This window comes from Perognathus longimembris, chromosome 10, assembly GCF_023159225.1.
Source record: "Perognathus longimembris pacificus isolate PPM17 chromosome 10, ASM2315922v1, whole genome shotgun sequence".
In the NCBI taxonomy this organism is placed as follows: domain Eukaryota; kingdom Metazoa; phylum Chordata; class Mammalia; order Rodentia; family Heteromyidae; genus Perognathus; species Perognathus longimembris.
Window position 1 is genome coordinate 57,074,301 of NC_063170.1, and position 13,610 is coordinate 57,087,910.

The 13,610-nt window shown below is 37.0% G+C and overlaps 1 protein-coding gene across 1 annotated transcript in view; it reads right to left on the reverse strand.

Moving 5' to 3' along the window:
* The window catches only part of Tafa4 (TAFA chemokine like family member 4), a 106,288-nt gene that overhangs the window by 34,811 nt on the left and 57,867 nt on the right, over window positions 1–13,610 (reverse strand). The gene's annotated exons all lie outside the window — the stretch shown is intronic.

Consider the following 13,610-nt stretch of genomic DNA (forward strand, 5'->3'; position numbering starts at 1 on the left):
AGAAGGCATATGATTAAGTCAGCTTTCTTCATGATATTTTATCCCTTGCATCCTTTTCTTTTGTTCAAATCCTTTTTCCCCCTTCCTCCTCCTGCTGGCACTAGAAAATACACCCTCAGAGAAGTCTCACATTCCAGTGATCTTCTTAGGAGGCATTATTTGATTACAGTGTGGTTTTTCTCTGTGGCACTCTCAGCCTTCTTCTCCATGGGAACAGCACAGGAGAGAGATGGTAAATTAAAGATTTCGTGAAAGCCAAGAACAAGGCCATGGCTAGACACTGCCTGTGGAAAACATGGTCAGTATTCCTAATTTGGTTCCCTTGTCTCTCAACTTGCTTCTCCAAACCCTAACCCCAGGTTCTAGAGGGAAAACTCACAATGTATAAGACATATTAGCCACCAACTGGACATCTGTGATCATTTAGTGATAGAGACAAATATCTATCTTGTTCCACGTCTGAGATTCTCGGCTAGGCATTAAGGACAGAGAAGAAAGGAGGAAAGATACCCCTGGTCTCAACAAGTGAAGATACAAAATGGAAATAACCCACCAATTTCCAAGAAGTGAACTTATCGTTACTTCCTAGTAACAAAGAAGAAAGAAGCTGACAGAGTCTGGGGGGAAAAAAATGAGCTATGGGTGGTTTGCAGGTTTAGGAGAAACTGATTCTACCTCACAATTCACTTTTCTCTTTTATAAATAGTACATGATAGTTGTAGAAATTCAATTTGGTGTTTAATGATTGTACTGAGCTGCTTGAAACCCCAAAGATGTTGAGTCATTTTGTTCTCTTGGTTACATGGTTATTCAATAAATAATTGTTTAGACTGTTCTGTGTTCTAAGTACAGGAAAACTTAACACCAAACAAAATGGGCCAAAAGACTGGTGGGGGATAGAGCCATAAAATTCAATAGATATCCTACAAAATTAAGGAAATTGAAGGGAAGAGTAGGGTCCCGAGGGGTGGAGAAGAATGATACAATGGCTAATACTGGTCAACATGTATTGTATTCATAAACTGATTGGCTGAATGGTAAGCTTTTGTACAAAGAGTTAAATATAATTCTTTTAAATGGCTAAGAACAATTCTTAAAATTATTTTTCTTTAGATTGTTCATATTTTAAGGACAAAGAAACACAAATCAGAAAGTATACAATTTAAAATAAGGCTGTCTGGGGCCAACGATATGGGAAAGGATATTTACCAGCACAGCAACAGACAAAGGCCTGATATCGATCATCTACAGAGAACTCAAAAAACTAAGCCCCTCCAAGCCCAATAAACCTATTAGGAAATGGGCAAAAGAGCTAAAGAGAGACTTCACAAGAGAAGATATAAAAATGGCAAAGAAACATATGAGGAAATGCTCAACATCCCTGCTAGTAAAGGAAATGCAAATAAAAACAACCCTGAGATACCACCTCACCCCAGTTAGAATGGCCTATACTCTGAACTCAGGAAACAACAAGTGCTGGAGGGGCTGTGGGGAAAGAGGAACCCTTCTCCATTGTTGGTGGGAGTGCAAATTAGTACAACCACCTTGGAGAACAGTATGGAAGTTTCTCAAAAAGCTCAATATAGACCTACCCTATGACCCAGCCATACCACTCCTAGGCATCTATCCTAAACAGCAAAATCCAAGATATCAAAAAGGCATTTGTACTTCCATGTTTATCGCGGCACAATTCACAATAGCCAAAATATGGAAACAACCCAGATGCCCCTCCACAGACGAATGGATCCAAAAAATATGGTACTTATACACAATGGAATACTACATAGCGATTAGGAAGGGTGAAATACTGTTATTCGCAGGGAAATGGTCAGAACTCGAACAAATAATGTTGAGTGAGACAAGCCTAGAACACAGAAAACAAAGGGGCATGATCTCCCTGATATATGACTGTTAACAAAGGGAGACGGAGAGACAGTAGAGACCAAGTCTGTGAATACTGTATATGTTCTTGATACATTGTATATTGTATATATGTCAACCTGACCTAGACAAGGGATAGAAAAACAGGTCATAAGATATCATAAGAAATGTACACACTGCCCTACTATGTAACTGCACCCTCTTTGCACAACACCTTGTAAAAAAATTTATGTCCAATTAATAAAAAAAATAAAAAATAAAATAAGGCTGTCTGGGGAGGGGTGAATAAAAAAAATAAAATAAGGAGGGCCTACTAAACCGACATGTGAGTGCTGAGTGAGAAATTAAGGCCAAGTGAAAACACAGGATTTGTAGACACTCTGGAGGAAGTGTAAATGCTTGTGCCTGGAGGTGTGTGAAAAGACAGACAATTAGTAGATAGTTCCAGAAAGATAATGAAGTGTGGGTAGGGATGAGAGGCAAAACCTGGGAGAGAGCAAGAAAAGGGATGACATTGTTCAAAAAGAAATGCACTGTTTATCTAACTTGTATAACTGTAACCCCTCTGCACATCACCTTTACAATAACCATTAAAAGGCATTTTTCAAAAAAAAGATAATGAAGAGTAAAGGGCAGATTACTCTAGCCTCTTGTAGGTCTAGGTCACTGTGGGGTGGCAGCTTTGACATAAAGAGGGATGGAAATCCCGTGGAAAACTGGAGCTTACAATGGCAGAGTGAGACATATTTTGAAGGACTTAATGTGACCAAGGTAGATCAGCTCCTGTCACCATAACCAGGAAGAGGTGATGGTGGCTTGGATCAATGAGAGAACAGTAGAGGTAGAAGAAAGATGGATTCTTGATTTTTTAGGAAGTAGAGGGAAAGGATTTGTTTGTGGACTGAATTTAAGGTATGAAAGGAAGAGAGGAACTCATTGTTAAACTTTAGCTCAGGAAAGTCAAATAAGCATTTGGACATTTGAACTGAGAAGCCTGACTTTAAGTTGGATATATTCTCAGCACTTGCATACATGATGGCTTGTATTTAAAGACATGAGACTAGAGAGTAAGGAAAAGAATCACCTGGAACATTCTTTGTTGCCAGGGTGGAGTTGAATGGAAAGGACCCAACAAATTCTCTCAGTATACAGACTGATAGATACTTCTAGAATCTACAAAGCCTCACACTCATCCTAAGTTTGTAGCTCCATCAAGAGAGAAACCTGGAGTCTGAATAGTAGCTTTGCCTTGGAAAAGAATCTCAGAAGACTATGTCCTTACTGGGTAGGTACCATACTGAGAAAAAATGTCATTGTCCAAAGAAGAGACAACCTATACAATGGGAGAAAATGCTTGCCAACTATTCATCTGACAACGAATCAATGTCCTTTATAAATAGGGAACAGTGGGGAAAAACTCACCAAAAAGCCAACATTCCAATCATAAAATGCCCAAATGATGTGAGCAGACACTCCTTAAAGGAAAAAATACAAATGGCCAAAAAGTACATGAATGATATTCAACATCATTTGCCAAAAATCATCAAAATTATAATGAGATAACACCTCATCCTAGCCAGAATGGTTATTATTAATATAATCATTTAAAACACAGGCAAAGAGAGGGAGAAAAGGAAACTCAGCACAACTATTATGGAGAACAATATAGAGCTTAATCAAAACACTGAACATGGATCTATCACACAATCCAGCTACTTCATTCCTAAGTATATAATTCAAAGAAAGGAAACCAGCATACCAAAAAGAAACCTGCATACTCATGTATATCATAATAGCTATAATATAGAATTGGCGTAGGTCCTCACCAATATGTGAATATGTGTGTATACTTATATATAATAGTACATTATTCAGCTACAAAAATAGATCATTATCTTATTGTTTACTGCAAAATGAATAGGAATCTAAGCCATGTTGAATGAATGAGTCAGATATGGACAAGTACTGTATGTTGTTTCTCATATGTGGAAACTAAAAAATTTCAATTTGAAAGTTGAGTTTTCAGAAAGGAGGCTGGATTTGATTAATGTAAGCTGGGTGCAGTGTCACATTGAACTCTATTCTTATGTATAAGGTATACAAGTTCATCAAAAATACAATAAAACAGGGCTAGAAATGTAGCTCAGTGTAATCAGGTATATGCTTAGCATGTACAAGGCCCTTGGTTCATCTCCCAATACTAAAACAAATAAAGGAAGAAAATAGGACTTGTCATTAAGTCCTGTCCACATTCAGAGGTTCCACACTTTCATAAAATATTTTTTAACTAAAAGTTGGTTAATTATAGTTCCACAAATAAAGAAAATGTGAGTCGGGACTCAAAACTCAATATTGTCAATAACCCACTCACTCAACTATGAGATGTTCCTTGAATTTGGGATTTGAGAGACAGTTGACAATCTTTGTACTTTTCTACCTGCCACATGGCTCTCTTTATTTCTTCTAGACATGTTGATCCAGATGAGTGTCTAAACACTGAGCTCTCCTTTGAGAAGCCAACACAGGCCAATTTTATGGAAACTCCACTCACCTGAGTTAGTACTCCCAGGCTTGTTGTGTTAGACTGTACAAGACATTTCAGTTCCTCCCCATCTGCCTTCTGCGCTTCCGCCTCTGTAGTAGTTTCAGAGAGCTAATGCACAGAAGTGCCACTGGAGAGAGGAAACCAAATAAGGGAGCTCCCCAGACTGCACCTTACTTCTGAAGGAAAATAACTGCAGAGACTTAGGAGAGACTGAGATAAAAAAAATGTCTCTGCTTGTGATAACCGGACATCCCACTGTCCTGACACCTCTGAGCTCCTGTCATCCATCCCCTGGCCTCTCCCAAGCATGATGAGGTTTATCAGAAGACTAAGAAGACAGAAGTGGAAGTGCTAGAATTTCATTGGCATCAAGCAGCCTGTTCCACAAACCTATGTATATGAATTAAGCCAAATTGAGAGTTACAAGATATAAATTAGCAAAAGAGCAATTTAAAGTCATCACAAATTCCTTTCAGTATGTGCCTTTGTGGTTTCAATGGTTCATTTAGCCACAGTTGGATTGATTTCTTATGTTTGTTCTGTTAAATTTGTATGCAGAACCACCTCAGTGGACAAAAGTAAATAAAGCTCTATATATACAAAGTAGAAATTTGCTGATAGGTTTAAATGGATGTGTGTCCATTTAAAATATAAAAGTATATTTGCATTTTAAACATTTTCCTCTCAGGAAATTTTGTTCTATTTTACTTCTAACAGACACCAGCTATAAAGCACATAAGATACTTTATTACAATCTAAACAATTTTGAGGGTATTGATTAAACTATCTTTTGAGGGCATTATTTTTGTTAACATCCTATACATGTCAAGACCACAATTAAAATAGTAGAATGTTACTGAAACATGGCACCATGGAGGACCTTGCCTTGGTAGCCGTTGGTAGAACCAGATCTTAGACATGTATTACTGCCTTGGTTCCATTTAAAGAAGGTGCAATAACACCTCTGCTGGTTTTTCCTCCGCTCTAAGACCATCACCACCACCCCCACTAATACCATAATAAAGGAAGATAAAAAGATTCCAACTCACTAAAACACGGCACAAAAGTGGAATCCTAAGAACTGAAAGACAGTTCCACAATGTTTAGGAAGATGGATGACAAGTGTTTGCTGGGGGCAGGCAGAAGTAGGTGCTGAGGGGAGAATCGCTTCTGTAGAGATCCGAGTGAATGCTTCATGACAAGGGGCTAAAAGTAGACAGCAGGGGCTGACCTCAGTGTACTAGACAAATTAGTCCACCAGTCCCCAAGTTGTGTTCACATTCACAAATCCCACTGCCATAAAGACCTGTCATGTTTGGATAGAGTCCAATAAAATAGACACAAGAGGAAACAAATAGAAAAAGTAAATAAAGTTAGAAGACAGAGAATCTGACCACGAATCCAAAGTACTAACTACAGATAGGAACCTTAGAGGATTAAAGTGGAACATCCTCAATCTAAAGTCTGGAATGCTCTGAAAATCAAAACTTTTTGAGCATCAATATGACAGTCAAAAAGTTTCCAATTTTGGAACATTTCAGGTTTTAGACTTTTGTATCAAATATGCTCAACCTGTAGGACCTATTCAAATGTAGTAAAATATATAAAACTCCAAAAATTAAAACATTGATGGTGTCCCTACTATTCTGGATATGGAACATTTAATGTACAGTAGTGTTACTCAAAAAGAAGAGAAAGAAGAAGAAAAATGGGTAGTAACTAACACAATGTACTGAGTGTTCTAAGTTGATATATTTTTTCATGACCGCTATAGTTAATAGGACCTCAGAGAATGAATGCACACATCTTCATACACACATAAAAGCTCATTGAGTCATCGATAGTATGTAAAGAAAGAAAGCAAGACAAGGTTTCACAAGCTTTACATCATACTCAAAAAACAAAAGCAAAACAAAAACCCATGTAATCAGATCAGTCAATAAGGACTCATATACAATGCTGTCAACCTTTCTGTATGAGAGTTCCCAGTGAAAGGTATGTAAAGATAGAATAAAATCCCAGAGTAAAAATCAACAAGACAATATGAAAGCATTATTAGGTACTTTTTGTAGCAGAAATCAATTTTCTCAAGGAAAACTGCACACCAAAATTGATAAAAACTAAAACCAAAAGGAATGGAAATTAAGAAAACAAACAGGACATGTTTATAGGAACAACACAAATGGTCCAATCTCCTACTTTAAACACATGAACAACTAAAAAAGAAAAGCAGTGAGGATCTCATCATAGAAGTAACACATATTCAAGATCAGAAAGACTTCAATGAAGTTTGCATCCAGACACAAAATAAGAGCAGAGAAACAGCATCAAGCAATTCAAACTTATTTTAATAACTACAGCTCCAAGAACAAAGTAAAACTAAGAGAGCTTTGAAAAGGCAGGGGAAGAAAGACTAACATATAAGATGATAAAGAATAAAACAATTGTACTGGACTTGTAAAAAAATACCCAGCATTCTATGCCAAAAACTAATAATGTCATTCATGAGAATTTCTAAAAATTCTGTACCCAACAAAACTATCAAAGTGTGAGATAAACTATTTCATATTCCACCTCAAAACTTTTATTTTCATGAACAGAAATTGTTAGATGGCTTATTAGAGTTTTCTTAAAGAAAGGAGTAAAGTTAGAAAAGAGAGAGGCAAGAGGCTGGGAATATGGCCTAGTGGCAAGAGTACTTGCCTTATATACATGAAGCCCTGGGTTCGATTCCTCAGCACCACATATATAGAAAAGGCCAGAGGTGGCACTGTGGCTCAAGTGGAAGAGTGCTAGCCTTGAGCAAAAAGAAGCCAGGGACAGTGCTCAGACCCTGAGTCCAAGCCCCAGGACTGGCCAAAAAAAAAGAAAAGAAAAGAAAAGAAAAGAGAGAGGCACTTAGAAGGAAATTAAATAATTCAATCCAAAACAGGATTGAAACACACTCTGGACAAAATAGATCTTCTCCACAATGGAGCTTCTAAAGAGCACAAAACCACAAGAAATAGGGAAAGCAAAGGAGGACACCCCTTAGGTATGAACTGTATTAACAGGAGCTGAATACCTAAGATTGAATATTGTTGTAATGAGAAATCACAGTGTATGCCTATTGTAGTAAAATAATGGTTACATAGAATATCTAAAAAGCATAGTAATTGTAGCTGAAGACTAAGATCATAGAAAGAAAGGGAATTGACTTTTCAATTATGTACTTGTACATCATGAAATTAATTTTGTATTTTGCAATCCTGGCCGGCTAAATGTTTCTGAAACCACTTTGCACTTTACTTTCACAGCTAAACCTTTCTACAGGTGCCTATAAACATGCAGATCATAGGTATTCCTCTACGTATAATTGTGGCAGGCCAGTAGCTGTAGCTTTCTGCTGCTTCCCAGTATTGGGGGAGAGTGGCATGCTAAAAGTCACCAGCCTAAGAAAAGCTTGAAATTCAAATTTTGCAGTCTCTACTGAGTAAGTGAATATCATTTCTCCATGACTATGAAGTAAAATTTAAAAAAAATACTAATTTGAATTGTCACTAAATGAAGAACCACCTGTGTACACACACACACACACACACACACACACACACACACACACACACACAGCTGGCCCCTTTACAGCTGAGAACTTTTTCTACATATCTGTTTATTTTAATACCTTTGTTCTTATAATGCTAAGTTCATTTTATGAGGAAAAATACTATGTCTCTATGTGCTGCATTTGACATTATTAATATTTAATTGATGTCAATAAGGATGGTTTCCTGGGTACCATCTCATTATTTAAGCCTCTTGCGTGCAGGGAACATAACTCCTGTATTCATGCATATATAGTAGACAGTCAATAAATTCTTTCCTGAGTAAAAAACTTAATCCTGGTTTTTTTTGAGGGGGATGAGTAAACATTACTGGGATTTGAACTCAGGACTTCATGCCCATTCGGCAGGCACACTACTACTGAGCCATACCTCCAACCCTATTTTATATTGGTTATTTATTAGATAGAGTTTCACTTCTTTCTGCTGAGATTGGGTTTCTCAGATTTTTTCAGCACGCACTGTCCTGGAGCTGTGTTTCTCCCCATGTTGGCCTTCCATGTAGTTAGTACTACAGACATGAGCCACCAATGCCCAGCCAAGCACTTAATCCTCTTAATCTTATTTTTCATATCCAGCTTATACTAATATAAATGTAAGTACTACCTAAAAATCTGCATAGTCTACAACCAACAACAATACTTTTCTCTTAAAAAAAAAGCTTTATAAAGTTACAGGGACCCAACACACAAGAAATAAAGTTACGCATGACACAAATAGTTCAGTTGGGTATGTCCTTCTAGATCTGTATAAACACACAGCAATCTGTTTTAGGAAACCGAGCTCATATAATAGTTTAGGTAACTGAGATCATATGATATTTATCATGCTTATGTTCATTATAGATATTCACCAGTTCAAAAATCCTAAAACTACAATAATATTTGGATAAACAAGAATACACCACAGCAGTTCAATGTGTTAGGAAAAAAGTGCGATCCTACCTTCCTTGGGCATAAAAATTTCACTGAAGAGAATAATGACATATATAAAGACAGGAGGACAGCAATATTTCTGTATCATGAACACCCAGGAAAGATAGCATCTGTGAGACTGTGACAATCCTTTACACTAGACCAAATCAGACTTAAATTCAGATATAATCTTGCCCCAATGACAAACCTGTTAGTTGTATTGTATTTTTGGTATTGTTAGCTCATTTTGACTTTTGCTGTGTTTTGTTGGCTTGTTTTTAATATGGTGGTGGTTGTCTTGTACTGCTGGGGTTTGATCCCAGAGACTCACATACACTAGGCAAATAGTTTTTAACATGAGCCACATTTCTAGCCCAGTTTTGTAGCTTTTAATACAACTCTTAAAGAAAAAGACTTTGTCAGACATTTTCTCTTCTTCAAACACAATGGCTTTAGCAATGATGTCCAAACAGAGGTTGAAATTTGGTCACTATCGAGAGTATACATTTCAATGTGGCAAATGTAGAAAAGGTCATAACAGAACAAGATAGGTTAATAATAGCTATTTTGAAATGCCCAAAGAGAGTTTACTAGGATTCAGGCTCTGTGATCCTGCTTATAATAGTAACTGTCTTTGGGGAATGCGACTGAGGAAGTGAATTTTTAGAATAAGCAAGAACAGCTATGCTCAGAATGGGGCATATGAACCCCCAGAAAAACACAAAGAAATTCCAAGACATTCCCACAGACAGATGTCAGTGAATCCATTTCCCCATCATCTTCCATTTAAAACAAAAAACAAAAAACCTGTGCCAATGAAGGCACATACCTGGTCTTGGCTTTCACACATCTGTAGACTTTTGTGCAACTAATTTCCCACTCTGCCCCCAGTAATAAGCATTTCTGGGTTATCCATCAACAAAAGGCAAGTTTAAAACATTAAGTGGCATTTTTTTAAAAAGCAAAATTTGTAACACTAAGAGATAAAATTTGGATAAAAATTTACCAATAGCAAAAGATGTGCACATGACGATGCGAGATTGACATGTGCTTTAAGTGTGATGCCCATTGAACTGCCCAGTGCTTTTCTACACTATTCTCCCACCTTGCTGCAACACACTGAATACACTCACGCCTAAGGCGAGCAAGAACTGACCTGCTACTCACCATATCTGTGTGTTACCCAATCTACACTTACACCCTTTGTATGACAGCAACAAGGGTGTGACCTACTTGTGCATTACACTCAATTTCTTCTTTTCAAAAATGTCTGGAAAGACCAACAGGCATGTTGAGGGGGCTGAGAGAAAGCCATCAATGGAAATAAGAGCAAGCAAGGTGAGTATGGAAGGAAGGAGAGGACTAGGGAGGGGCCTGGCTTATTGTTGCTTTAATTTACATGTGATTGAAGAAACACATGTTTTGATCAAAAACCTATACTTTAGGGATGACACGGAATAGTAAAGCTTTGTGAAAGAAGCCCCTGACAAAGAGAAGACAGATATGAATTTGATATTCCTCATTTGGGATAAACTACATCAAACTGTGTATTTTCTTATCTAATAATGAGATTAATTCGTAGTTAAAACCTGCCTATAAAGAACACTACATCAAAAGATATCACTGATGAATTTTTCCAAACATTTTAAAAAAGACTATCAGTTTTATGTCAACTCTGCTAGAAGAGAGATAGGTAATACTTGCTCTCTCTACTTTTATGCAACCAGGATTATTGTGATACCAAAAGCAAACAATAATATTGAATTTCTGGTTAAATTACAGGCCAAGAGCTGTCATAAAATAGATACAAAATTCATTTAGGCATGAACAAATCCATAAAAACTAAAATTACACAATTAAAAAACAGCATACTGGCCAGTGTTCCTGACCTTGCCTTTGAAAATAGATTGTTTAATATGACATCAGGAGCTCAAGCCAATTTAAAATATAGGTGAACTGGACTTAACCAAACTCTAAAAGTTTATGTATTAAGGATATTGTCAAGGGAGTAAAAGCTCACTGTATAACCAGGAAGGGGGTGGGGGCAGGTCGGACCTGCAAAGCCTGTATCTAGAGTGGTTCTAAGATCTAGAATTTAGTAAAATCACTTTGGACTCAACAGCAAAATGGCAAATAGCTCCATTTACAAATGGATAACGGGCTTGAATAGATATTTTTCCAAATCTTTCAGGATACACAAGTAGCCCACAGACACATAAAAATGTCCTCATATCATCTATCATTAGGAAAATGTAAATGATAACTTCAAGGAGACAGCAATTCACACCTCACAGATAGCACCTCAATAAATATTGACAAATGCCGCAAACTAGAACCTTGTATATTACTGAAGAAATGTAAAATGGTGTATGTAAAACAGGTATTCATGGAAAATCTTGTACCTGAATGTTCACTGAAATATTTATAACCCAAAAGGTGAAAACAACCCAAACACCAACTAGCTAAGGGTCAGCTAAATAAAATGGCATAGATGTGCAATGAAACATTCACCCATATAAAATAAAAAGGGTAAGTTTCTGATACATGCTATTGCATAAATGAACTCTAAAAGCAAAGCCATAAAACTTTATGATTGCACCCATACAAAAGAGCTGGAAATGGTAAATGCTTAGAGACAGAAAACGAATTACTGATTGCGAAAGGAAGGAAATGGGAAATGAAGACTAGTTATTCACTAGGTAGGAAGTTTCCTTGGGAGTGATGAAAAGAGTCTAGAACGAAAAAGTCTGAGCAACGGCACAATAATATGAGTGTGCCTTAAACCAATGATTTATACTTCTAAAAAATATTAAAATGTACATTTAACGATTAAAAAAAACACTAGGCAAATTGATTCCAACAACATATGAAAATAGTAACCTATCCTAACCAACTGGGGTGTGTCCAAGGAATGCACAGTTGGTTCAAAATTTAAAAAGTAATCAAGGTGTAAATCAACTGAACAAACTCATGGGGGGAGTGGGAAAGGGTTAGGGGGAGGGGGGAATGAGGGAGGAGGTAACAAACAGTACGAGAAATGTATCCAGTGCCTAACATATGAAACTGTAACCTCTCTGTACATCAGTTTGACAATAAAAATTTTTTTTTAAAAAGAATCACATGAGGATAAATATGCCATCAAAAAAAAAAGTAATCAAGGAAGTAGAGGCATGGATCAAGTGGTAGAACCTAAGCCATAAATGAGAAAGTTGAGCAAGAGCACAAGGCCCTGAGTTCAAGCTCCAGGACCAGCACCAAAAAAAAAAAATCAATGGAATAAACCAATAGAATCACACAAAAAAAGAAAACCACATAACTACTTCAATAGATACCTAAAAATAGTTGACAAAATTCAATGTCTATTCATAACAAGTAAAACTCTCAACAAGCTAGAAACAGAAGGAAACATCTTTAACTTTGTACATATCACATATGGAAAGTCTACACCCTATATATGTAATATATGTAATTGTGATCACTAAATGCACTGATTTTAAGACTGCAAACAGCAAACTATTTGCCATCTCCACTTGTACTCAGCCTTATACAAGAGATCTCAGCCAATAAAAATAGACAGCAAAAATAAATGAAAAGTTAATCACAACTTCTATTTGGAAGTGGCATAATCATTCAAAACACAAAACTGGAAATGAAATACAAATGACTTATAACCATATGAGATGTCCAGCCTCACTAATACCTAAGGAAATAAAAATTAAAATAGATCAGATTTGAACTTAGAAAAGCTTTATAATTCAAAGCCCTAGGAGAGATTGTGAGGGAAAGGCATAATGGGAAATTCACGGTAATTATTATATTGTGCAAATATTGTAATAAAGTACTAGGATACTTTTTTTAAACGCACACAAACTTTAAGTGCATAACTCAGCAGCTCTACTTCAAGAAAATCACTCTATCTGCATGTCAGAATTTGATCTTAGTGCCTCACATTCTCACTCAGCTGTGTTGCTCACAGTAGGTGTTCCACCACTCAAGCCACACCTCCAGTCTGGCTTTTTGCTGACTATTTTTGGAGATACAGTTTTATGGACACAAAGCCCAGTCTGGCTTTAAACTACAATCCTCCAGCCCTCAGCCTCCTGAGTAGTTGAGATTGCAGGTGTGAGCTACCAGTGCCAGGCAGCGAGTTTCTGCTCAACCCTACACGAATGGCTACAGCAAGCTGCAAGATGCTGTGAACGTATTCTCTTCATTGCTTAGAAAAGTAGGAGATTGCCCACACCTGTTATCCTAGCTGCTCAAGAGGCCCAGATCTAAGCATCATGGTTCAAAGCCAGCCTAGCATAAATGTCACCCAGGAGTCTCTTATCTACAATTAACCACTCAAAAAGTAGAAGTGGAGCTGTGGCTCAAAGAGATAGACTGTGAGGCTTGAGCAAAAGAGCTCAGGGACAGCGTACAGACCCTGAATTCAAGCCCCATGACTGAACAAAGTAACGACAATAATAATAGATGTCTTTGCAGTGTGCATAGTAAAGAGCTACTGCAACACAACAGAAGGGCTAAAACTAAGAAGTTCTAGGTAAGGAAACTTACAAACCCAAGACATATATGTACTTCTTCCTATCAACCCATGGCAACACATTAGCTTTAGTAACCATTTAACTTTGACCTCTAATATGCTGTGCCTCGTTTTCTACTCTGTCAAGT